The following is a 27558-nucleotide window of genomic DNA, read 5'->3' on the forward strand; positions in this document are numbered from 1 at the left end:
TATTGAGTGTGACATATGTCTACTTCATGTTCATCGAATAAATTATAATAGATCCAAAATTGAAAAAATGTCTTAATGAACTATTTTATGTCTTCAAAAGTCTCTTCCCAATCTAAATCTACAACTATACTCCACTATTTGAGAAAAAACTCGAACCATAACTGAATTTTCCATGACCAACTATAACATGGTGGTACTCCAACCCATGTTGAGCAACATGCCTTGACTCCATTCATTGGGTCCATCACAACAATTGTTTTCTTATCACCCTGACTAGGTGCTCCCTCTCACATTGTTGACTTCAACATATTAACTATCTATCCTAACGATGTCAATGGAAGTGCATCATCTCAAACTCATAGGTCTACTTTCTTTGAAGCTAAAATGAGGCTCTTTGACTTCTCCTTCTGATACAGAGGAAATTATTTCTCCCACAACCACACCGTCTAACACACAAGGCCTTCAACTTCTGTGAGGGGAAAATCAAATAATATGAACCAAGCCCAATGAGTCTTCTTGTAATCATAAAAAGTCTTCTTCAATCATGAGACTTCTTCTAATTCATTTCAAAACCCTAAGTTAGCTCTACGTACACATCTTCCTCCTCAAATACTTCATTGAGGAAAGAAATCTTTGATCAACCTCGTGTAATTTTCAAAACAATGATAATAGAAGTGTACCTCACAACTGGAGAAAACAAATTGCCATGATCCTCTCCATATTTTTGGGATAACCTTATATTCTAAAATCTCACTTTATACTTGTTTGTGTTGCATGCTATATCTTGTAGATTCATTTGGAAGTCATTATTGACTTTTCTACAACACAAACAAGGTATATTTCAATCTTGATGATCTACTTGCTCCCTCTAAACTTGGATCTCATATATTAAAATATCTTCAATACATATCACGATTATGAGATGGTCTTCCTGTCAAATTCTTTGTTTCCTTCTTCCACTTCTTCCATCTGCTACTAGAGCCTTGACAACCTTTACTATGTAATTTCAATCTTCACTAGGAGGCCATGGAAGAATAATTACAACTGAGCAAAGGATACAAGGACAAGAAACTAACTAATAATAGAATAACAACAATAATAATAAAAGAAGAGAGATATACCATACTTATCTTTTGATAATTCTAGCGAAATGTCATCTCCCTCTTAATCTTAACCATCTTGCATCCAACTTGTAAATTTTATCACCCTCGTCCTTATGATGATTTAGTTCTTGTATAGGCTAGGGTTTCTTCTATCAGTGAAGACATTAATATAGGTATAGTCTTAGAGTTTTGTCCATAAACCCTAATTCTTTATTGTCCATGCTCTTTTTTCCAGCTACGTTTTTCAAACCCTATATTTCCAAAGTTCAAGTGTCAAAACCCTAGAGTCAATATTATATTTGCACATGAGATGAACACCATCATTTTCATCAATCAATCAAAGGTATTTCATCTAATGAATACCCTTGATTATTTCCATCTAAGTAATTTTACTCCCTTACTATTACTGTAGCATCAATAATATATTGTCCTAGGATAATTTCACCATTATGGGCTGAGAAAATAGATCTCAATACTTAATTAACCATAACATTAGATGTAAAATTTTCCACAACATTAATATAAAATCTTCTTTTTATATCCTTGATCTGTTATGCCAGGTCATACTAGATCAAGATTTTTTTATTTTATTTTAAACCTTAAAGAGTAACTTGGCCTCTTTTCTTTTATCAAAGCATTCTTTCCTCAAAGGGATACTAGTGACTCAGAATCCTTAATACCACTCTTCAATAATGATAAGGAATGTAGGGTTCACGACATCACTATATTTTGAATATGCATCATTTCCACATAGTACAAGTTCGATATATCACACTCTAGCCTTTTAGCACATGAGTAAACATCACATATTTTCCTTATACCAAGATACCATTTTATGCCACACATCATGAACATGATCAAAGATGATTTTTAGGATGAGAATATTATTTATGTATTTAAATCCATCATAACCTTCTTTGATGGTTTCTCCAAGGTTCCTTATATAACTACAATCTTATGATATGAATCAAGATTTGATTATAGCCCTATTTGATGAAATAAACATTGATACAGGTCTCTTTTACCAAGCATGTTGACAGGGATATTTTGTAATAATCTCCTTTTGTTGAGGTTTTCAAGAAGGTTACCAATGTAAACCTTTCAAATGAAATCACTGTAGGAGATGATGTATACCTCTTGTTCCATGCAATAAAAAGCTTCATTAATTTTTTAAAATATTTGTAATTCTGAGGCCATAGACTTTCATTTGAAAATATCATCAATATAATGTGATTTTGTGGAAACAATATTCAAGTAGAGGTACTTTAAACAACTTCTTCCAAAGCGACACTAGTTTGACTCCTCAGGAAATTAAAGAAATCCACTTCTTTAATTTAAAGATAACTAAAAAAAAAGCTCGCATAATAGAGGTGTAACGATTTTTTAGTTTTAGGCTTATTTTGCTATACTGAGGCCTAGCGACGTTCCTGAGATTCTTTTTCCTTATCTACTGAGGCTTATATGTCTACTACAACACATTATCCTTTGAATTTATATAAGATGAAGTGTTCTTATCAAGTCAATTTATTTTTCATATAAATCCATTGATATGACCTTGAGAAGATATTATTACTCTATATTTATGCTTGCACCATTACGTGGCCTTTGTGCTTGATATCATTCTTTGCTTGACATCATATACAAAAAAATCTTGGACTAATGACATAAACGATTCATTTAATGATCCATATTTTAATAGTCTATTATATCTTTGATATCCTTCAACCTCTTGCAACAAACTCAGAGGATTTTCTTGATTGTTTTTAATGTTAATCCTAGGTCCTTAGATCTTCTTACAACAAGAAAAAATAAATATTGTCCTTCTGAAGAAATTGACTGAGATTTCCTTGTCAACTTACTAAGGCTCTTGGACCATTGTAATTCTCTGAGATAAATTTGATCTGAGTTCTGATCTTCGACCTTATGCAATATTCTTTGAGGCCTTCTTAGCCCAGTGAAACAAACTAATGTTTATTAACACCTTTATCTTTATCCCAAGTATATTTTGGCCTAATCTCAGGCTTAACGATATATCACAATCCTTTTAACATTAAACTTGGTACAAGTTAAGACTTCGGAATATTATGAGGCCTTCCTTCAATCATATTCGACCTCTGAAGAATTTGGAATTTTTAGGTCATGTTTGAGGCTTTTCCCAGCCTTCTATGAAATCCCTGAGATATTTTTTAATCTTTGAACATTTTAATGAACTCATAATTTTTAGCCTATGCAACCTGAGATATCATTGAGGCTAAAACCTTCATTCCATTAACTTTGGGCTTTAGTCTTGTCTAAACGCATAGATAGATGTGTTGATCTTCTTGTAGGGCTTCTTCAACATACTTTCGGCCTAAATAGTATTTGATCTTGAGCTAGGGATTCTAGTGCTAAGCCCAAGAACTTCTTCTTATTTAAGGCTACTCTCATACCATAAGCTCTGATATCATGTTGATTTTTCAAATATCATCTAAACTAATAATTACTTATTATGATTTTCTTCTTAGGTCAAATATTGCATGCATTCTTATTCATCATAAAGAAATTACATAGAGGATATCAAGGATATAACAAAAATGATAGTAAGATCATAAAGAGATAGTCACATAAGAACACAAATGTTTACTTTGCGAAAAATCATATGGGGGAAAATCCTGACAAACTTTTCCTTAGAGAAATTCTTCAATTCAAAAAGAGACACACTTATATCATCTAGTCATTAAGAATGTTTGGTCAAACCTGTTCCACTACCTCCTAGTCAAGTCATGAGTCTACACAAAATTTTTGAAGTGAATCGATGCCTTTCCTCATAGGTTTGGTTTTGTACCATCTTAAGAATTTGGTCCTGCAACCTAGCCTCAAAAATTTGGTCTTGCACCTTGTCACAGAAATTTCAATCTTGCACCTTTATTAGTAATTTGATCTTGCACCTTGGCTCAAGAATTTTCGTCCTGCACCTTTCCTTAGGAATTTTGATCCTGCACTTTTCCTTAGGAGTACCTCAGAAAAACTTTCCATTCTTCATTATATATTTTAGCTTCTTCTTCAATAGAACAATACCTTAGATTCATCCTTACCCTCTATTAGTCTTTTCCTTAAAGGATATCCAAATTGCTTGCACTTGGATGAGATTGAATGCCACATATATAGTAATTATGCTAACTGAATGAGAGCCTCTTCATTGGGGTTGACTTGACTGGGAGGAGGGTCGACTTGGATTCTTTGAAGCCAAAAAATCTAGTTTTCAACATTCAAACTTTCTCTTTTCAAAATTGACACGAAGAAAATGTCATGAATTTTCTTCTTTTGTTAATAGCATGAACAACATGCTTCATATTTATTACAGATACATTAAGAGAAAAATATTAATAATGAAGACTAGCCATAGTTATAAAATTCAACACTTTGTTAAGTCCCTATAATACTAGTGTTTCCCACTTATTATTATTGTTGTGCCCATGTATCTCCCATATTGTTATTGTTGTGCCCCATAGAAGCCCGCTATTTTTATTGTTTTTCCCTTCCATTACTATTGTTATGTAGGCTCTGATTATCTTGTGACCCCTTAGACTTATATATATATAAAAGAGGTATTGTTATTTGTATCATCCAATAATTTTCACTTTTGTAATGTAAAGGAGGTTTCCCACTCAAAGAGGATAATTTTTAAGTCGTTGATTTATCTATTTGTGAGTTGGTTGCATAACATTTGGTATTAGAGCTTTGGATTCTAGGGTTTCACTACTTCAAACAAGTCAGCGTGGAATTTTTGCTATAACTGTTTTTCTAGGAAGATATAGAAGTTGAAATTGTAACCATGTGGAGCCAAAATCTTAGTGAAGTTTGTGTACAAATTTCAGATCTTGTCTCACTATATTTTCATAGAAATGATCTGAGGAATTTAGGGTTGTTACAGGCTCCAGAATTCCATTGCAAACAAGTGACCTAGGGAAAATTGTCATAACTTTCTCTCCGAGCATTGGATTTGAATTTACCAAAAAGTGATAGAAAGATGATGAACTTTAGTTTTTTTTTTCTATCATTTTCAGAGCCAAAGGTCAAACCAGTGACACATGGAACTCCGTACAATTACTATATATGGAAACTGTCTATAATTACGTCATCATGGGCGATTGGACATAACTCCTTCTTGAAGAATTCAATATTGGTCTGAGTTGTTGGGTTGGAAAGAAGACTCAATAGTATACTATCGGAGGGAATTTTATATCTTGGAGATTTGAAATTATAGAGATACAACATATATAATATCTAGCTCATAAAAAGAAAGAAACATGTGTGTATTTTTTGAATTTTGCATAATTTTTTTTGAAAAATCAGTTTGAAGTGATTCAAAGGGCGTAGTGAAGAATAGATATCATTGTTTGATTTAAAAATGCCTCGAAAAAAAATAAAAATAAAAATGCACAAACCTATTAAGAAACCAGAAAGCTCTTCTATGACACATGAAGAAGAGGAAGAAATGCAACATGATATATAAAAATTATGAGTCCAAGTGAAACAAATTTCACTCTCGCAAAGAGTAACCAAAAATGAAATGGAAGCTAAGATAGATGGTTTAAAGAATGGTATGGAAGCTAAAATGGAAGGCAACATGGAATATCTGAATAATGGTTTAAAAGAAGACATAGAACGTTTGAAGGAATGTTTGACAAAGTTGCTACAAGAAATGCTTCCTAATGGCGAAAGGGTATTAGATGGAACTCGTGATGAGAATAAAAGGAATTTTAATCATGATTCCATAGAATCTAATTTTGGATTGAAGAACCACCATATTCCAAATATCAATATGAGGAAGTTTGATGGCAAGGATATGGTAATATGGATACTACAAATGGAGCAATATTTCGATCTCCATAATGTGCAACACACACAAGAGGCATGTATTTCAACTTTATATTTAGAACCAAATCATTTTTTCTGGTATCTATGGCTTTTTTCTTGTAAGCCACTTGTCACTTGTTCTATTGTTATAGAGGAAATAATAACACATTGTGAGGATACAAAGAGCAACACCTTCTATAGCCAATTGATAAATCTCAAACAAAAGGGTTCAATGGAGGAGCCCATTGAGGACTTCCAAAAATTGAATATAAGGGTAAATGATATTCCAGGGGAGCATAGGATTGATGTCTTCATATGCACCTTAAATGATAACATCGAACATGAGGTTTGCCTTTGGGAACTTGATTCATTAGAGAAGGCATTTAGGGTGGCAAGAAAAGTTGAAAGAAAAATTATGGCAACAAGGAAGTCTACCACTCACAACTATAAAAATGGAAGTGTTTCTGCTCCCAGCCTTCCATAACCTACAAGGTTGACACCAAAATAGTTGGAGGTAAAAATAAAAAAAGGCTTTCTTACCGTTGTGATAGAAAATACACTATAGGTCATAAGTGTGATGAGAATAAATTATTCTACATAGATTGTAAAGAGGAGGAAGAAAAGGAACAAGAAACATCAAAAGAGGAGGATATACATCAGGAACCAACCCCATAGAAAGAATAAATGAATCCGACCATATCTTGTAATGTATTGTCACAAATTACCACTCCTCAAAATCTCAAGGTAGAAGGATATATCAATAAAAAAAAGGTAATGGTTTTGATTGATTTGGGTAGTACCCATACTTTTATTCATTGTAAGATAGCCAAGGAATTGAATTGCTTCTTATATCCTTGACCAAAGTGTCAAGTGATGGTTTCAAATTGAGGAATTATAAATTGCTATGGAAAGTGCCATAAAATAAAGCTAACAATGGGGGAATATGTATTGAATATCCCAATGCTTTCCATTCCAATAGGTGGTGTTGATGTTGTACTAGGAGTCAAATGGTTACAAACTTTGCGGATGATTCAATTTTCAAGAACTTTTCTTGATTTTTTTTGGGGAAGGAAAGGAAGTTGAATTAAGGGTTATCACAGGGAAACCAGAAAGATAATCAGCTCTAATAGCATAACAAATATTATGAAGAAATAACAACGAGGCATAAATTCACAATTATTCTCACTAAGGGTTCAAACATCAAAATCATCTATTTCTCCAAATCTCCAAAAAGTCTTGGACAATCAATCCAAGGTGTTTGAGACTCCCAAAGGCCTCCCACCTATTCTTGATCATGATCATTTGATTCACTTGATTCTAGGAAGTGTTCCTCCAAACATCAGGCCTTACATATATCCTTATGCCCAAATGAGTGAAATTGAACATATGGTTGTAGAAATGCTAGAGGTTGGTATAATTCAACCTAGTCAAATTTCTTTCTCTGCTCCAATAGTATTGGCATAAAATAGGGATGGATCATGGCGTATGTGTCCAAATTATAGGGAGAACAAAAAGCTCACTATTAAAGATGAATTTCCCATTACTGTCATTAATGGATTTTTGGGTGAATCAAATGAAGAAATTTACTTCACCAAGCTGGATATTCGTTCAATATATCATAAAATTAGAATGAAGACTAAAGGCATTCCAAGAACAACATTCAAAATTCATGAGGGTCATTATGAATTTTTGGTCATGGATTTTGGCATTGTTAATGCACCTTCCACATTTCAAAGTTTGATGAATTCCATTTTCAAACCCTTCCTTAGAAAATTTGTGTCAGTATTTTCTTATGATATACCAATCTACAACAAGTCTTGGAAGGATCATGTTCAACATGTTAATAGGTTGCTCAAACTATTGGAGGAGAAACAATTATATGCAAAAGCCTCCAAATGTTTCTTTGGAGTACAAGAGGTGGAATATTTGGGTCATATTGTATCTCATGAAGGTGGTAAGGTAGACCCTAACAAAATTAAAGCCATTAAGGAATGGAAAATCCCCACATCCATAAATCATATTCGAGTATTTCTTGGGTTGACAGGGTATTATTGTAATTTTGTTAAGATTTATGGGAGAATAACAACACCTCTAAGATCATTATTGAATAAATATGTATTTTCTTGGACTCCAGAAGCAATGAAGGCCTTTGAACATTTTAAAGAGGCAATGTGCCAAGCACCTGCTTTATCTATGCTAGACTTCAATTGTTTTATTTATTATGGAATATGATGCTTCAAGAAATGTAATTGATGTTGTTTTAATGCAAGAAGGAAGGCCCATTTCTTTTGAAAGTCATCCAATCAAAGAAAAGTATTTACACAAACCTATTTATGAGAAGTAAATGTTGGAAATAATACATGGACTAAAGAAATAGTGAACTTACCTAATGGGAATACACTTCAAGGTCAAAAAGGATCATGATAGTCTTAAATATTTTTTTGAACAAATATTATCTTTAGAAGAGCAGCAAAAATGGGTGACAAATATGTTGGGTTATGACTTTGAAATCATCTACAAAAAAGGGAAGCAAAATGTTGTTGTAGATACTGTTAGGTCCCTATAATACTAATGTATTCCCTTATTGTTATTGTTGTGCCCATGTTGTCCCCATAATGTTATTATTGTGCCCTTACATTATTATAATTATGTCGGCTTTGATTGTATTATGACCCCTTAGACCCTTATATATAGAAAGGAGGTCTTGTCATTTGTATCATCCAATAATTGTTCATCTGTGTAATGTAAAGGAGGTTTCCCTCTCGAATAGTCTGATTTTGAAGTCATTGATCTATAATTTTGTTGGGTAGTAAAGGACCCGTGTAACAGTGCTAGGGCTCAAATCTTGCAATTTTGGGAAAGGTATGGTAAGGACTCTCTGAAGTGCGCAGAGCGCGAATTGTAAATGAGTCTAGTCAAAGGGTTGTCCGCCCAAAAATAATGTAAAATAACAGGAAGTAAGTCGGCTTGCCCATGGTCCGCGGACCATGAGAATGTATAAATAGAGCGAGGCTCTATGGATATAAGTCAGTAGTTGGTATGTACTTTTGGATCTGGAATGTAATGGGTTTTTGAAGAACGAAGTCTTGAAGCATCTATAAGTCCGAGTCAAGGGTGTTGGTAGATAGATAGAGGCTCTGCAACTGTGTGCGCAGAGGCCTAGTAGAGTCTGCAGCTATGTGCATGGATCCCTGCAGCTGAGTGCACAGGTTAGATCTAGATGTATTGGTGAAGGAAGTGAATAAAGATAAGCTGATTCTGAAATTCTGTGTTAAATATGAATTATTGCAGATCTGGCTAATTTATGGTTGATATAATTGTTTGATCTATGCGCGTATGCTTATGTTATGAGTCTATGTGAATCTGTATCTTTTCTGGGTGCGCGAACTAGTTATTTCTGTTAAATGTTTGCTTAAAGACCATAAAAAGTAGATCTAATCTATAAACAATGCATTAATAAGTAGTAAGGATTTTCCTGGATCTGGATCTATGCGAGGCCAAGTGGCACGAAGCCACAGAACAGTGTGCGAACCTTCCACACCACATCAAGACATCCCAAGGGTGCAGAAACCTGGTTCTAGAAGCCTCCCTTACTACCTTGGGTGAGACCTTAGTCCGCGCTTTGTGGGCTGTTGCTGAAAGGGCCGGTAGCTATGGGATTTGTTTGGCTAAATAACTCTTCTGAGCCTGGGTCAGGCCCATGTAAGCGAAGACATTTCTTATATTTTTTGAGTTGGTTGCATAACATTTGGTACAAAGGTTTGGATTCTAGGGTTTTGCTGCTCCAAACAGGTCATCGTGGAATTTTCTCTATAATTTTTTTCTATGTTATTTCAGAAGTTGAAATTAAAACCTATTTGAGTCGAAATATTGATGAAACTTGGGTCCAAATTTCATATCTTTTCTCACTATCTTTTCGTTGATATGATCCAATTAAGTTAGGGGTTTTGCAGGCTCCCAAATTACATCTCAAACATGTGATCTTGGGAAAATTGTCATAACATGCTCTCTGAGCATCAGATTGAAATTTCATAAGAAGTTACAAAATGAGGATGGACTATAGTTTTCTGTGTATATTTTTTAGGTTTGAAGGTTGAAACAGTGATACGGGGAGGTCATACAAGTCCACTAGATAGACCAACCTATAATCAGGCCATCGTGGGAGATTTGGCATAACTCTTTCCTGAAGAATCCAATATCGATCATATTGGTGGGGTTAGAAAGAGGATTGAAAGGGATACCACAAGACTAAATTTAAGACCTTTTGGTTTCGAAATTACATAGACACAACAGATTAAATATCGAGCTCCTACAAAGCAAAAAAAATGTGTGTAGTTTTTAAAAAAAATTGCATAAGTTTGGTTTGAAAAATTAGTTTGAAGTGATTCAAAGCGCATAGTGAGGCATAATTATCATTAACTGATGCCCTGAAGAAAGAAAAGAGAAACACCTAGTAAGAAACCTAAAATCTCTACCATTACTCATGATGAAGAGGAAGAAATGCAACATGATATATCAAAATTACGAGACCAAGTGCAACAATTTTCACTCTCACCAAAAGTAACAGAGGCTAAGATGGATGGTTTAAAGAAGGATATGGAAGCTAAGATGAATGGTGTGGAAGATAATATGTATGGTATGGAAGCTAAGATGGATGGTATAGAAGCAAAACATAAAGGAAGCATGGAAGATTTGAAGATAGATTTGACAAAGTTGCTACAAGAAATGCTTACTATTGGCGAAAGGGTAGTAAAGGAAACTCACGATGAGAACAAAAGAAATATTAATCATGATTTCATAGACTCTAATGTTGGATTGAAGACCCACCATGTTCTGAAGATCGATATGATGAATTTGATGGCAAGCATCCCATAAAATGGATACTACAGATGGAGAAATATTTCAATCTCCATAATGTGCAAAGCACACAAAAGGTATGCATTGCAACTTTAACACATATTTCGTTAAAATTGGAATTTTTTTATTACAAGGACATTAATATAATTGAGCTTTTTGACTATTTTGAAATTCTAGATCCACTATTTAATTCCAAATTTAATGAAATATGTGTTCTTTATATTTGGAACCTAATCAGTTTGCATGGTATCGATGGATTTTCTCTAGTAAAAAAATTGTCACTTGGGCAATTTTTACAGAAGAAATGATATCACATTATGAGGATACAAAAAATAACACCTCTTTTAGCCAATTGATAAATCTCAAGAAAAAGGCTTCAATGGTGGAGCACATTGAGGACTTCTAAAAATTGAATATAAGGGTAAATATATTCTAGAGGAGCATAGGATTTATGTGTTCATGGGACTTTAAAAAATAACATCCAACATGAGGTTCACCTTTGGGAACTTGATTCATTGGAGAAGACATTCAGGTTGGCAAGAAAAAATGAAAGCAAAATTATGGCAACTAGGAAGCCTACCGCTCACAACTACAAAGATGGAAGTGTTGTTGCCCCTAGCCTTCCACAACCTTTAAGGTTGACACCACAACAATTGGAAGAAAAAAGAGCAAAAGGGATTTGTTACAGTTGTATTAGAAAATGCACTAAAGGTCATAAGTGTGTTGAGAAGAAATTATTTTACATATATTGTGAAGAGGAGGAAGAAAAGGAACAAGAAACGTGAAAATAAGAGGATATACACTAGGAACAAACCCTAGAGAAAGAAGAATGAATCTGAACATATATTGTAATGCATTGGCTAGAATTACCACTCCTCAAACTCTCAAGATATAAGGACATATCAAGAAGAAAAATCTAATAGTATTGATTGATTCAGGTAGTACCCATAATTTTATTTATTTTAAGATAGCCAAGGAATTGAATTGCTTCCTATATCTAGCACTAGATTTTCAAGTGATGGTTGTAAATGGAGGAACTATAAATTGCTTTGGAAAGTGCCATAATATCATGCTATCCATGAGAGAATATGTATTGAAGAGTCCAATACTTTCCATTCCAATGGGTGGTGCTGATGTTGTACTAGGAGTCCAATGGCTATAATCTTTGCGTATGATAGCATTTAATTTTCAAGAAATTTTCTTGAATTTTTGTTGGAAGCAAAGGAAGTTGAATCAAGGGGTATAGCAAGGAAACCAGGAAAGATAATGAGCTCTATTGACATGAAAAATATTCTAAATAAATAACAACAAGGCATAATTTCACAATTATGTTTGCTAGAGGTTCCCACAACGAAATCATCTATTTCTCTAGATCTCCAAAAAGTCTTGGACAATCATTCCAAGGTATTAGAGATGCCCAAAGGAATCCCACCTATTTGTGATCATGATCATGCTATTCATTTGATTCCAGGAAGTGTTCCTTCAAACATCAGGCCTTACAGATATCCCTATTCCCAAAAGAGTGAAATTGAATGTATGGTTGCAGAAATGCTAGAAGATGGTATAATTCAACCTAGTCAAAGTTCTTTCTCTGCTCTAGTAGTATTGGTGCACAAGAAGGATGGATCATGGTGCATGTGTCCGAATTATAGGGAGCTCAACGTGCTCACTATTAAAGTTAAATTTCCCATTCTTGTCATTGATGAATTATTGGATGAATTGCATGGATCAATTTACTTCACCAAGTTGGATCTTCATTTAGGATATCATCAAATCAGAATGAATACTAAAGACATTCCGAAACAAGATTTAGAACCCATGAGGGTCATTATGAATTTTTGGTCATGCCTTTTGGCCTTACTAATGCACCTTCTACATTTCAAGGTTTGATGAGTTCCATTTTCAAACCCTTAGAAAATTTTTGTTAGTATTGTTTGATGATATACTAATCTACAAGTAGTTTTGGAAGGATTTTATTCAACATGTTGACAGGGTGCTCAAACTATTAGAAGAGAAACAATTATATGCAAAAACCTCCAAATGTTTCTTTGGAGTACAAGAGGTGGAATATCTAGGTCATATTGTATGTCATGAAGGTGTTAAGGTAGACCTTAGAAAAATTAAAGCCATTAAGGAATGGAAAATCCCCACATCCATAAAGAATCTGCGAGGATTTCTTGGTTGACAGGGTATTATTGCAAGTTTGTTAAGAATTATGGAAGAATAAAAGCACCTCTAACAAAATTATCGAAGAACGATGCATTTTCATGGACTTTAGAAGCAAAAAAGGAATTTGAACATCTTAAAGAGGCAATGTGCCAAGGACTGGTCTTAGCTACGCCATACTTCACAAAAACCTTTACTGTGCAATGTGATGCCTCAAGAAATGGAATTAGTGTTGTTTTATTGCAAGAAGAAATACCCATTACTTTCAAAAGTCCTGGAATCAAAGGAAAGTGTTTACACAAAGATATTTATGAGAAGGAAATGTTGGCAATACTACATGCACTTAAGAAATGGCGACCTTACCTAATGGGAAGACACTTCAAGGTAAAAGTGGATCATGATAGTACTAAATACTCTTTAGAACGAATATTATCATCATAAGAGTAGTAAAAATGGGTCACAAAGATGTTAGGATATGACTTTGAAATCATCTACAAAAAAAGGGAAGCAAAATGTTGTTGCACATGCACTCTCAAGAAAGTATGAGGATGTGGAAGCATTGCTTTGCGCAATTTCTATTATCCATCTAGATTGGATAAACGAAGCGAGGGATGAATGGAAGAATGAAGAAGAAGTGTGGGAACTCATTAAAAGGATACAACAAGATCCTAATACATCTGATATATTTAGCTGGAAAAATGATTCATTATGGTACAAATATTACTTATTCCTTTGTAAAAATTCCCAACTCAAACAAAAGATTCTTATGGAATTGCACACCTCTCCCTTAGGAAGGCACTCAGATTTTTAAAAGCTTACCACAGGGTTAAGAAGGAATTTTTTTGGGATGGCCTTAAATATGATATTCAAAATTTTGTGGCGGAAGGTTTGGTTTGCCAACAAAATAAAGTTGAAACAATTAAGACCCCAGGTCTATTACAACCTTTATACTTTCCAAGTCAACAATGGGAGGAGGTTTCAATGGATTTTATCATAGGTTTACCCATGTTCAAAGGAAAGAGTGTCATCATGGTGGTAGTTGATAGACTTACCAAGTATGCATAGTTTTGTGCATTATCTCATCCATTTAAAGCCAGTACAGTTTTCACTGCATTTATGGAAGCAATTCAAATGCTATACGGAAACCCAAAGATTACTGTAAGCAACAGAGATCCCATTTTCACTGGAAAATTTTGGACATAATTATTTTCTTGTCTAGGTACTCAGTTAGCTCATAGCTCATCTTATCATCCTCAATCTGATGGGAAAACTGAGATAGTAAAGAAATGTTTGGAAGGATATGTTCATTGATTCTTCAATGATAAACAAACACAATGGGTTAAATGGTTACCTTTGGATGAATGGTGGTATAACAATTCCTTCCATACTACAACAAAAATGACCCCATTTATGGCACTTTATGGATATCATCCACCATCCATCACATCACATTTAAGAGAAAATTCTAAGGTTCAAGTAGTGGAAGATCACATTGAGCATCAACAACAAGTTCTTTAACTCTTAAATGATAACCTCACTTTGGTGCAGAATAGAATGAAACAATAGGCAGATCAACATCACAATGAAAGAGTTTTTGATGTAGGTGACTAGGTATTTCTACGACTAAAACCATACAAACAAATGTCCCTCAAGCAAGCTAAGAATGATAATAAATTATCACCAAAGTATTATGGTCCATACAAGGTGTTGCAAAATATTGGTACTATGGCATACAAATTGGAGCTTCCTGCGGCTTTTCAAGTGCACCCAGTTTTCCACGTTTCATGCTTAAAGAATGTTATAGGTGACAAGCTCCCAGTTCAAACAATATTGCCAGAATGTGACGAGAAAGGAAAAATCATATTGGAACCTGAAGCAGTCACATAAACAAGAACTCGATGACTACAAAAATGATCAATTTCAGAGTATCTCATCAAGTGGAAGAACTTACCGGCTAAAGATTCCACATGGGAGGATTAGAATTTTATATAGAACCATCCACAACTACTCAAGCATTGAGGACAACACTTTTCTGAAGGAGATGGGCATGTTAGGTGCCTATAATACTAGTGTATTCCCTTATTAGTATTGTCATTGTAGCCCCTTATTTTTATTGTTGTGCCCATGTTGTCCCCATATTGTTATTATTGTGCCCCATAGAACATCTTAAAGAGGCAATGTGCCAAGCCCTAGTCTTAGCTACACCAAACTTCACAAATTTTTTTATTATGGAATATGATGCTTAAAGAAATGGAATTGGTGTTGTTTTAATGCAAGAAGGAAGATCTATTTCTTTTGAAAGCCCTCCAGTCAAAGGAAAGTATTTACACAAACCTATTTATGAGAAGTAAATGTTGGAAATAATACATGGACTAAATAAATGGAGACCTTACCTAATGGGAATACACTTCAAGGTAAAAACAGATCATGATAGTCTTAAATGGTTTCTGGAACAAATATTATCTTCAGAAGAGCAACAAAAATGGGTGGCAAAGATGTTGGGTTATGACTTTGAAATCATCTACAAAAAACGAAAGAAAAATGTTGTTGCTGGTAGACTCTCAAGAAAGGATGAGGATGTAGAAGAATTATTTTTTTCCACTTATATTATCCAACCTGATTGGATAACCGAAGCAAGGGAATAATGGAAGAATGATGAAGAGGTTTGGTCACTCATTCAAAAGTTGCAGCAAGATCCCAATACATCTGATACATATTATCCTAGGGAGGTATTCATAATGACTATATAGGGAGGTATACATATTTAGCTAGGGAGGTATTCACATTGGATATCTAGATGCTCTCATGTTGGAAAATTTCTCTAAGAAAAATTTATAACAAATCATTGCCATAATCAGGTCAAAAAAATGTGACACATGGTGGACTAGTGGCATCGATCAATTACCATAAAATAGCTAAACAACTTTGACACATGGTAATTCCACAACATCAACAAATTACCATAATTTAGGTCAATACCTTAGACCAATGGTATATCCTTACCATAATTTGGGTTAGTATATCAAACGCATGGTACATCCTCACAATAATTCGGGTTACTCCTTCATATCTATGGTATATACTCACCATAATTCAGGTTAGTAAATTAGACACATGGTACACTGAACATCATTTAACATCAACTAGTCACCATAATCCGGGTTAGTACTTGACAGATGGCATCCAAACTAGTCTTGGTCCACCATCATTCAGGCCAATATATTTGAAACATGGTGAATCTATAAAGGCACATGTTGGCCACACTCTCGTTGAGTAATTCAGGGCCTAATGCTAAATGAACATGATGCTCCAGGAATATTCTTATTCATTAAGGTCAATCATACTAGAGACAACAAGAATTATTGTCCTTTGTTGTACCATTCTCCCTAATTGAAGTCAATATATTGGACACAAAGATAATGCCATTCCTCTTTCGAAACATTTTCCCTAATTCAGGTCAATATACTTGACACATAGAGAATGCTAGTGCATGATGTTATCTCATTAGCACTCCCTCTCGCTAAAAGAGGAATTCTAAACAAGTCCAAGCTTGTCCCTTAAGTATAGAAACTTCACACAAGAACAAAGGCTTTGTCAGCAATATGCTTGACTGTAGAATAATACTACAACCATAGTGCTTCCTTCTTGTAGAATGTCTCGGTACTAGAAAATCCTACAAGTATCCTTTGAAGCCATACTACTTCTCAACTTGCTAATCCAACAACAATATACTCTGCCTCTGCAATATTGATTGTCATAGATGCCTACTTCATGTTCATACAAGAAATTACAAGGGATCCCAAACTAAAGCAATAACTTAATGAACTTTTTCTGTCTCCAAACTCTTTGCCTAATCTAAATCTATAGTTGTACTTCATTATTTGAGATAATACTCAAATCATTACTAAATTTACCATGACCAACTTTACCATGTTGGTACTCCAACCCATGTTAAGGAACATGCCTTTCCTCCTTTCACTGGGTTCATCACCACAATTGTTTTCCTTTCAACCTAATTTTGTGCTCCCTCTCACATTGTTTCCTTTCAACATATTAATTATCTAGCTTGGTGATTTGAATTAAGGTCCATCCTCCCGAACTCATAGGTATAATTTATTTGAAGCTAAAAAAAGGCTATCTAACTGCTCCTTCTGATATAGAGGAAATTATTTCTACCACAATAGCTCCATCTGACACATAAGTCCTTTAGCTTCTATGAAAGGAAAATCAAATAATATCAACCAAGATTAATGTGTCATCTTGCAATTGTACAAATTTTTCTTCAATCATGAGACTTCTTCTCATTCACTTCAAAACCTTGAGGTAGATCTATGTACACATCTTCCTCCTCAATTACTTCATTGGGGAAAGAAATCTCTACATCAACCTGGTGCTATTTTCAAAACAATGATAATAGAAGTGTACCTCACAACTGGAGCAAACATATTTCCTTGATCCTGTCCATATTTTTGGGAGAACCATCTATTCTCAAATCTCACTTTAGACTTCTCTATGTTGCATGCCAGATCTTGTAGATTCATTTGGAAGTCATTATTGACATTTCTATAGCACAAACAAGGTATATTTCAAACTTAATGAATTTCTTTCTCCCTCTAAACTTGGATCTCATATAGTAAAATATATTCAATACAAATCAAGATTCTGTGAAAGTCCTCTTATCACATGCTTTGTTTCATTCTTTCACTTCTTCCATCTACTGCCAAAGTGTTGCTAGCCTTTACTATGCACCCTGCAATATTCACTAGGAGGCCATGGAAGAATATTTACAACCAAGAAAAGGATAAAAGGACATGAAACTAATAATAATATAATAACAACAATAATAATAAAATAAGAGAGATATACAATACTTATCTTTTGAGAATTTTAGGGAAATGACATCTCCCTCTTAATCTAAATCCTCTTGCATACAACTTGAAATTTTATCACCCTCATCCTTATGATGATTTAGTTCTTGTATAGGTTAGGTTTTATTTTTTCAATGAAGCCATTAATATAGATATAGTCCTAGGGTTTTGTCCATAAACTCTAAGACTTTATTGTCTAAGCCCTTTTTTCCCAGTAAGGGTTTTCAAACCCTATATTTGTTGGAAATAATACTGAGAGGGGGGGTGAATCAATATTATCACATGAATAAAACTTTTTCATTTCCATAATCAGATTCGTATATGCTAATTCCACAGCTTCTTATGATTCAGTTAGTTGAGTGTATTAGAACATTATCAATCATATTAAAAGTAAACTGGTGCAGTAAAATAGAACAGATCATCACACATAAGTCACACACATGAACACCATGATATAAGGTGGAAACCCAATGTGGGAGAAAATCACCTGTTGCAAGTCATCTCAATCTTCTTCTTAATAAGAAAATCCTTTTACAATATTTGTACTGGTGTAGTCTTATACCAGTACGGGAGCTACAACCCCCTTTGCTCTTGTACTAGCCAATTCATTTACTAGTACGCAGGCTGCTACCTGCTACAATGCTCCAAAGATTTCCCTTAGCTCTTGTACTAGCTTAGATACTAGTATGTAGGTGCTGACCTACAATCTTCTCTCCTCTAGGTACCACGTTTCATCAATTTTCAGACTGGATACACTGAAGCACAACACATAATCTGAAAGGCCACATTTCATCCAATTTTCATACTGGACCCAACAACAACATTGAAGCTCATAATCAAACAACCTTCTGAATCACCCAATCATCAGATCAATACATATACAATGAGAGTTATCAACCAGATCTAGCCCACCAGATCATATAAGGATAAGTCATTATGAACCTTATCCGTTCATCTATCAATACTGAAGCTAATCATAATCATTCAATCAATCACTGCTGTTATCAGAACATAATACCAGACATCACTTCAAAACCCAGAACACAACAATAATAAACAGGGGCAGCTAAATAGATTTCATGAAAAGTCCGTAGCTTCACCCATAGAACACCTGCGTACATCCGCACTGTTTCCAACTGCTTTCCTGCGTACCCACGCACTGTGCCTCACGGACTTCCTGCGTACCTGCGCTCTGTGTCTAATGGAATGCCGGCGTACCTCCACACTTTCTGCAATTCTGGGCCTGCGAACCTCCACACCTTCAGCGCCTCTGGGCCTGCGTACCTCCGCACTTTTCTGTCACTGTACTTGCGGTCCTGCGGGTATAGAAAATTTCCAGACTTCAGGAATAACCCAAACTGTCAGATCTATAGATCTGAAACATGCGCCGAAGAGATATCAACCCATTAGTCGATCCGACTTGCAATCCTCATGTTTCTCCTTGACTTAGATTCAATTATCTCTTCATAGAACAATTACAAGAATTTCAGATCTTGCTTCACTTAAGATCTTCTAATTTCACACACATCTAGCCAAATGATCCCCTTTGCTTTATATAGGCAAGCTCTTGCTAAAACCGTGAATCAATAGCATAGATAACCAATACATGGGGCTCAATAATAATATAAAACAATACCACTGACCAAACCATCAGATCAAATACGTTGGGCCAAGTACTATGGTCCACCATTGGATTCCCACGTGAGAATACTTTTTCACTGCATGAAAGTGTGTGAACTAAGGTCCGCACCTTTTACATGGTGCACATGCGGGTATGTACGCACTTTATCTGTGATATTCCTGCGGGTCCGCGCCTTTTGTACTATGTACCTACGTACTTCTTATTTCCTTCATTATTGTGAGCTAATCATCAATCTCTGCTATTGAATGGATGTACAGTGATCCATCACCTGTAAGAGTTGCCATCAAGGACAACACTTTAGCCATAATGCCAACAATCTCCCCCTTTGGACTTGATGGCAAAGCTTACTTGTGAACTGTCATCTGATCCGTTTGAACTGTCCTACATCCATGTATTCTGTCATATCTGATATCTCTTCTGTGGATTCATCTGAATGTATACAAGTGAAATGATCTTCTATGAGAGGGTTGCCATCAAGTACAACACATGCATCATAATGCCAACAATCTCCCCCTTTGGACTTGATGGCAAAAACACCAAATCACTCTCCGACTTGATAGAAAAGCTTACTTGTGAACTATCATCTGATCCCTTTGAACTGTCCTACATCCATGTATTCTGTCATATCTGATATCTCTTTTGTGGATTCATCTGAATGTATACAAGTGAGATGATCTTCTATGAGAGGGTTTCCATCAAGTACAACACATGCATCATAATGCCAACAATCTCCCCCTTTGGACTTGATGGCAACAACACCAAATCACTCTCCCCCTTTGACATCAAGGGCAAAGGGTTTTGCTCCCCCTAAGAACATGCTCCTCTTGACTATAAACCAGATCTGCTGAAGTCTCTGAATGAGCTCCCCCTTTGTATATGCCATGGTGCACCAATCTGATCATGCTCTTTCTGAGAACAAGCTGAAATGTCTGCTCTGCTATATAGTGTTGTTTATGCTCAAGCTTCCCCTGACTGTAAGCAAGGTCTGCAAAAAGATGTTCTATAAGAAGAACATGACTCTATATATCATAAATGACCTTCCTATCACCAAAAGACTCAATACATACATCCATCACCCAACCAAGTGGGGATACATCAGGAACTAAATACATTACATCTTCATCCCAGACATAGTGGGGAAACCAACATAGGTCGTTACATGACCTGAAGAGATGACTACAATAGATAGAGACACACTATTACATCATGAGTCGTGATATGACATTTATAACAGAGACCAATCACCTAAGATAAACATCAGCAACAACACTGTATGATCTGCTCCATAACATCTTTTATCATAAGGAGAAACACCAAAGCCATCCAGATCATCATTTGGGAATATCTGGATCAATCAACATATGTACGAAAAAACCTATCATCATATACGTAAGAGCTCATCATCATCATGTCTCCAACAATGCAACTTGAATAATCACCCATGTATCCAGCTAACAATCCTCATATGTGCCAAGAACAATATGAATCTTGCATCATAATTCTTCTTATCCTTATGAAGATCACCATGTAAGCACCAGATATGTAGCATCAGAGAATCAACCATAAATCTGATCTGAAAATCAACTATGTAAATCCAAGAATCATATGAGATGGACAACTCATAACCACATCATAGCAAGATATATCATTTAGCCATATAATCTTCATCACCAAGGACTATTAACCATAATGCCAACAATGCATTAAAAACATATGCTCCCCCTAAACTGGTGCCATCTGTCAGATCTTATCAACAAGAAAAGTCAGCCAATAAATGCCTTAAGACAGATCCACAGTTTCTCATTATATGGCCTGCGTGGCTCCGCACTTCACCTTCCACTCCTCTGCGTATCCCCGCACTTGACTTTCTGTGTTTCTGCATATTCCCGCAGAGAGCCTTCTACTACAACGCATACCCACGCACCTGTGCCATCAATCGCGCCGCGTACCTCTACTGTGGCCATGCACTCTTTGCTCCTATCGCGCCGCATACTTCTATGTACCTCCGCAGGTTTTGCTTCTATCGCACCACGTACCTCTGCTCTTGCTCTGCACTGCTTCTTCTGTTTCGCCACGCGTGTCCGTATGTGCCCTTTTGTTACGCCACGTACTTATACTGTACCTTCGCTGCTCGACCTCCTATTTAGCCGCATACCTACGCATCAGGACCATTGTTGTGCTGCGTACCCTCGCACTTTCCCAGTGAATGGTCTGCGTACCTCTGATTAGAACCCAATTAACAGTCCTCCTCTGTGCCACTGATAGTCAGATTCCCAGATCTAATCTTGTGCTCGAGAGATCATACTTCATAGATTCACTTCCAACTTCACTTTCCCTACTGCCTTTCTTCAAACAATCATATACGCGATTGTGCAGTATCCAACTCGCGTATATACGCGACTTCCCTTTATGGAGTTTGGACATGAGATTCAGGACACTGAAGTTTTGTACTTTCAGCTCCCTCTGATTTTGGTATGTCTGTACGTTGTGCTATGCCACCTTTTTCTGACTGTACTTCCTTTTTCCTCCATATCTTCAAGCGTGATGATGACATTTTCTCCTTTTGATATGGTGCCCACACTTTGTTCCTGCATTCCTTAGCTATATGTCCAAGCTTGTTACATGCATAACATCTTACATGTTTCATATTCCTCCTGTAACAGTCAGCAGCTTTATGACCATACATATTGCAAGCAAATCAATATCCATTAAAGTACCTTGAATGTGATGATCTTTCTGCATAATGGTCTTGAACCCTTCTTCTTCTACATCTAGCTACAACATGTCCAAGATTATGACATACATAACATTCAACATTATTTGTAGGAGGAGTAAAGGATTTTCTTTGAGGAATCTCTTTCCTTGGTTGATGATGAGATTGATCTTTCATTTCTTCGTTGATCACTTTAGATTTCTCTTTAGAGTTCCTTGCCTCACCTTGTGAACTAGATTCACCTTCAACAGATTCATGGAAACCAAGACTAGTCTTTATAGCAGGAGACCTTTGACTACTAAGAATATCATCCAAGACTTTAGAACTATCTTGAAATCGTAAAAGCTTATCCTTTTCTTCTAATTTACCTTTCAAGATATTTACCTCAACTTGAAGCTGTTCTTCCTTCTCAAGAGATTGCTTTTTCAAATCTTCTTCAGCTTTCCTTCCTTCTTCCATTTGTTCCCTTAGTTTGAGAATCTCCTTTTCTTGTTCTTCATTCAGATCCTGCTGCATTTGACGAACTCGGAAGGCAAATTCCAGCTGAGATTTTAAGCTGATGATTTCGTTGTCTTGTTTTTCAATTGCTTGATGAAGATCTTCATTCTGCTTCCTTGATTCTTCAAGATCTTCCTTTAGTGAGCGGATCGTGGCTTCAAGATTTTCATAATAACTGGATCGATCTCTGAGCTCCTTGATTGTTGTGTTCTTTTCAATGACTTCATTACTTAGTGATGTTACTTCATCCAATAACTTTTGATATTTGTCCTTAAATAGCTTCCTTACCTTGCTTCCTTTCTCTAGATGAGCTTTTAGTTCGGCAGTTACCCTTTCAAAAGCACAGTTCCTATTGTCCAACAGATCTTGCTGAGTTCTAATTTTGTCTGTAAGACTTTTAAATTCTGCCTCAATTTGATATCTTTCTTGCTCACCCATAAGAACAAATTCAGTAGTCTCACTATCACTTTCATCTTTTCCAAAAGGAAAGATAGCTGGAACATCAGAGGATAGCAAATTCATACCTGAATGGTCATCTTCATTCTGAAATGATTCTGAATCTGAAGAGCTTCTTATACCTAATCCCCAATCGATTCTCCCACTGTCATAGTTCCTCTGATATGTCTTCTTCTTCTTAGGTGCTTTCTTCTTAAGCTTCTTTCCCATTGTTTCACGGATCTCCTTCAAGCGATCAAGCTTCTACCAAAGGACCTACTCTGATACCAATTGTTGGAAATAATACTGAGAGGGGGAGTGAATCAATATTATCACATTAATAAAACTTTTTCATTTCCATAATCAGATTCATATATGCTAATTCCACAGCTTCTTATGATTCAGTTAGTTGAGTGTATTAGAACATTATCAATCATATTAAGATTAAACTAGTGCAGTAAAATAGAACAGATCATCACACATAAGTCACACACATGAACACCATGATATAAGGTGGAAACCCAATGTGGGAGAAAACCACCTACTGCAAGTCATCTCAATCTTCTTCTTAATAAGAAAATCCTTTTACAATATTTGTACTGGTGCAGTCTTATACCAGTACGGGAGCTACAACCCCCTTTTCTCTTGTACTAGCCGATTCATTTACTAGTACGCGGGCTGCTACCTGCTACAATGCTCCAAAGATTTCCCTTAGCTCTTGTACTAGCTTACATACTAGTATGTAGGTGCTCACCTACAATCTTCTCTCCTCCAGGTACCACGTTTCATCAATTTTCAGACTGGATACACTGAAGCACAACACATAATCTGAAAGGCCACATTTCATCCAATTTTCATACTGGACCCAACAACAACATTGAAGCTCATAATCAAACAACCTTCTGAATCACCCAATCATCAGATCAATACATATACAATGAGAGTTATCAACCAGATCTAGTCCACCAGATCATATAAGGATAAGTCATTATGAACCTGATCCATTCATCTATCAATACTGAAGCTAATCATAATCATTCAATCAATCACTGCTGTTATCAGAACATAATACCAGACATCACTTCAAAACTCAGAACACAACAATAATAAATAGGGGTAGCTAAATAGATTTCATGAAAAGTCCGCAGCTTCACCCATAGAACACCTACGTACATCTGCACTGTTTCCAACTGCTTTCTTGCGTACCCACGCACTATGCCTCACGGACTTCCTGCGTACCTACGCTCTGTGTCTAATGGAATACTGGCGTACCTCTGCACTTTCTGAAATTCTGGGCCTCCGAACCTCCGCACCTTCAGCGCCTCTGGGCCTGCGTACCTCCACACTTTTCTGTCACTGTACTTGCGGTCCTGCGGGTATAGAAAATTTCCAGACTTCAGGAATAACCCAAACTGTCAGATCTATAGATCTGAAACATGCGCCGAAGAGATATCAACCCATTAGTAGATCCGACTTGCAATCCTCATGTTTCTCCTTGACTTAGATTCAATTATCTCTTCACAGACCGATTACAAGAATTTCAGATCTTGCTTCACTTAAGATCTTCTAATTTCACACACATCTAGCCAAATGATCCCCTTTGCTTTATATAGGCAAGCTCTTGCTAAAACCATGAATCAATACCATAGATAACCAATACAAGGGGCCCAAAAACATGGGGCTCAATAATAATATAAAACAATACCACTGACCAAACCATCGGATCAAATACGTCGGGCTAAGTACTATGGTCCACCATTGGATTCCCACGTGAGAATACTTTTTCACTGCATGAAAGTGTGTGAACTAAGGTCCGCACCTTTTACATGGTGCACATGCGGGTATGTACGCACTTTATCTGTGATATTCCTGCGGGTCCGCGCCTTTTGTACTATGTACCTACGTACTTCTTATTTCCTTCATTATTGTGAGCTAATCATCAATCTCTGCTACTGAACGGATGTACAGTGATCCATCAACTGTAAGAGTTGCCATCAAGGACAACACTTTAGCCATAATGCCAACAATATTTCAAAAGTTCAAGTGTCAAAACCCTAGATTCAATATGCTCTTTACACATGATATGAACTCCATAATTATCATTAATCAATCAAAGATATTTCTTCTAATAAATACCCTTGATTTTTCCAATCCAAGTAATTTCACTCCCTTAAAATTATTGTAGCAGCAGCAATATATTGTCCTAGGAGGATTTCACCATTATGGGCTGAGAAAGTATATCTGAACACTTAAATACCCATAGCATTATATGTAAAATTTTCCTTAGAATTAATACAAAATCTTCATTTTATATCCTTGATATGCTATGCTAGTTCAGTACTAGATCAAGAGAATTTTTTTATCTTTAAACCTTAAATGGGAACTTGGCCTCTTTTCTTTTATCAACGTGTTCTTTCTTCAAAGGCATACTAGTGACACAACATCCTTAATACCACTTTTCAACAATGATGAGAAATGTAGAGTTCATGACATCACTAATTTCTAAATATGCATCATTTTCACAGAGTACAAGTTCGATATATCACACTTTATCCTTTTAGTATGTTGTCTCTCCCAGAGACAGCCTTGTATTGCTTACAAGACTAGTGCTTGGGCACATCTAAATTTTATGTATCTCATATGATCCTCAAGAAACCGAAGGTATCATATGCATCTTCTACACAAAGTAATTACAAATATACAAATATACACATAACAACATGGGTTGGTTCCTTCATCCAAGGATATAAACCACGCCTTTCTGGTATCCTTTCACATATACAACTCACAAGAATAAGGCAAAAAAAAGTCAAGGTTAAGTAATCAAGGACTTGCAGTTTAATCAGATTTTGCGGAATAATTAAATAAGAGAAAGAGAATACTAACACATCACATAAAGCTTGAAACATCAAGAGTTCTATTCTTATATGAGCTAAAGATAGACAGGTGGATGTAAGTAGAGTGAATGCTATGATTTCAGGAAGCGCATATTTAAAGATATAATATCAGACTTGCATACATACATATGTATGAACTACTTAACACCAATGGATCTGTAAGAATATAAGATATATTTATGGCAATTACAATTGCTTGAAATCAGAGAGGAACTGCAAACATAATGGAAGCTTAATAAAGAAAGATGTAGATCTAGAATCCATACAACTTCAGAAGCACATGCAGTTTTTTCCTAGAATTTAGAACCTTTCTTCAATGTTTCTTCCTCCCTTTTATAATGAGAGGGAGGACAAGAAAAACAGTTACAGAAAATATCTTTCAGGCTGAAGTTGTAGTTGTCTCTATGAATTGGCATTTCAGTGTGAATCCTCTAACTATTACAGCAGGGGGATTCCTTTCTTGAAATAAAAACATAATAAAAATACAATGATAACAACAGAAAAACAAAATTCGTCCATCGAAACTGAAATGATGGTTTCTGGAAATATCTTCATGCGACTCCTCTTTACTAGCCTTTAGTCCTGGCATGTTCCTGCTAAGTCATGATTTATCCTCTCTCCGCCAGTGCTTGGTCACTATTTTTCATAACCACCCACCCATCATGCCCTTTTCCCCTCTATTGTACGCTATTGGTGCCTCGCTGAAGTGCGACAACTAATTCTCACAGCCACGGGCCTTTAAGCGTCAAAATACAGATGAAACATGAAAGTGCCTTTAATTTTCCCCTTTGTCTATATGCTTTCAGCCCTTTTTATGAATTTCCCCATAGGGCCATAGGCGGAGACCAGGGGATTTTATTTGAATCACTTAAGGGCCTCAATAAACACATAGGGCGCCTTTTTCTTTATATCACAATATCCCTCACTGGCCGATTTCCCAGACCCAAAATTTTTATAAACTGGAGCTCATGAAATATCGCATCCGCGACCTTCCTTATCGCATCACAATCGTCGATAAGCCCGAGACTCATAGCTGTCGATCGTTGATCTCTAATAACCTGCTGACGTCATTGCTAACATCATCACTATCACATGTCACCATGTGAGTGGTGCCACGTGGCACCAGGAAACAACCCTATAGGACCCATAAAAATGCTAAAAATGAGTGACACATGTCCACTGCCACATCATTGTCCGTACTCGCCATGTCATTTGCCACATGAGCTCGGTGGGCCAATTAGAGGCCACCATGTGGCCCCTTGGAGGAGAGAGAAATGTTGTGTGTGGAGTATGATCGTTCAGAGGTCTTTGTTTCAGCCGGATGTATACCCTAGGAAGTTTGTACACCCCTCCATGCGAGGGGTTGCGGGGGGGACTTGTCCCCCCCGCGGGGGTCCGGGGGCCAGTGGTCCCCCGGCAGGGGCTCAGGGGCAACGCCCCTGAAGCTAAAAAAAAATGTAAAATTGCCTTGTAAAAGTATAGTAATTTCTAGTCAATCTGGGCCGTTCATTAGGTAGATGATCTAACGGTAGAACTTATG

Source organism: Pinus tabuliformis, chromosome 7, assembly GCF_031772625.1.
Source record: "Pinus tabuliformis cultivar Carrire ecotype Pingquan chromosome 7, CPIR1, whole genome shotgun sequence".
In the NCBI taxonomy this organism is placed as follows: domain Eukaryota; kingdom Viridiplantae; phylum Streptophyta; class Pinopsida; order Pinales; family Pinaceae; genus Pinus; species Pinus tabuliformis.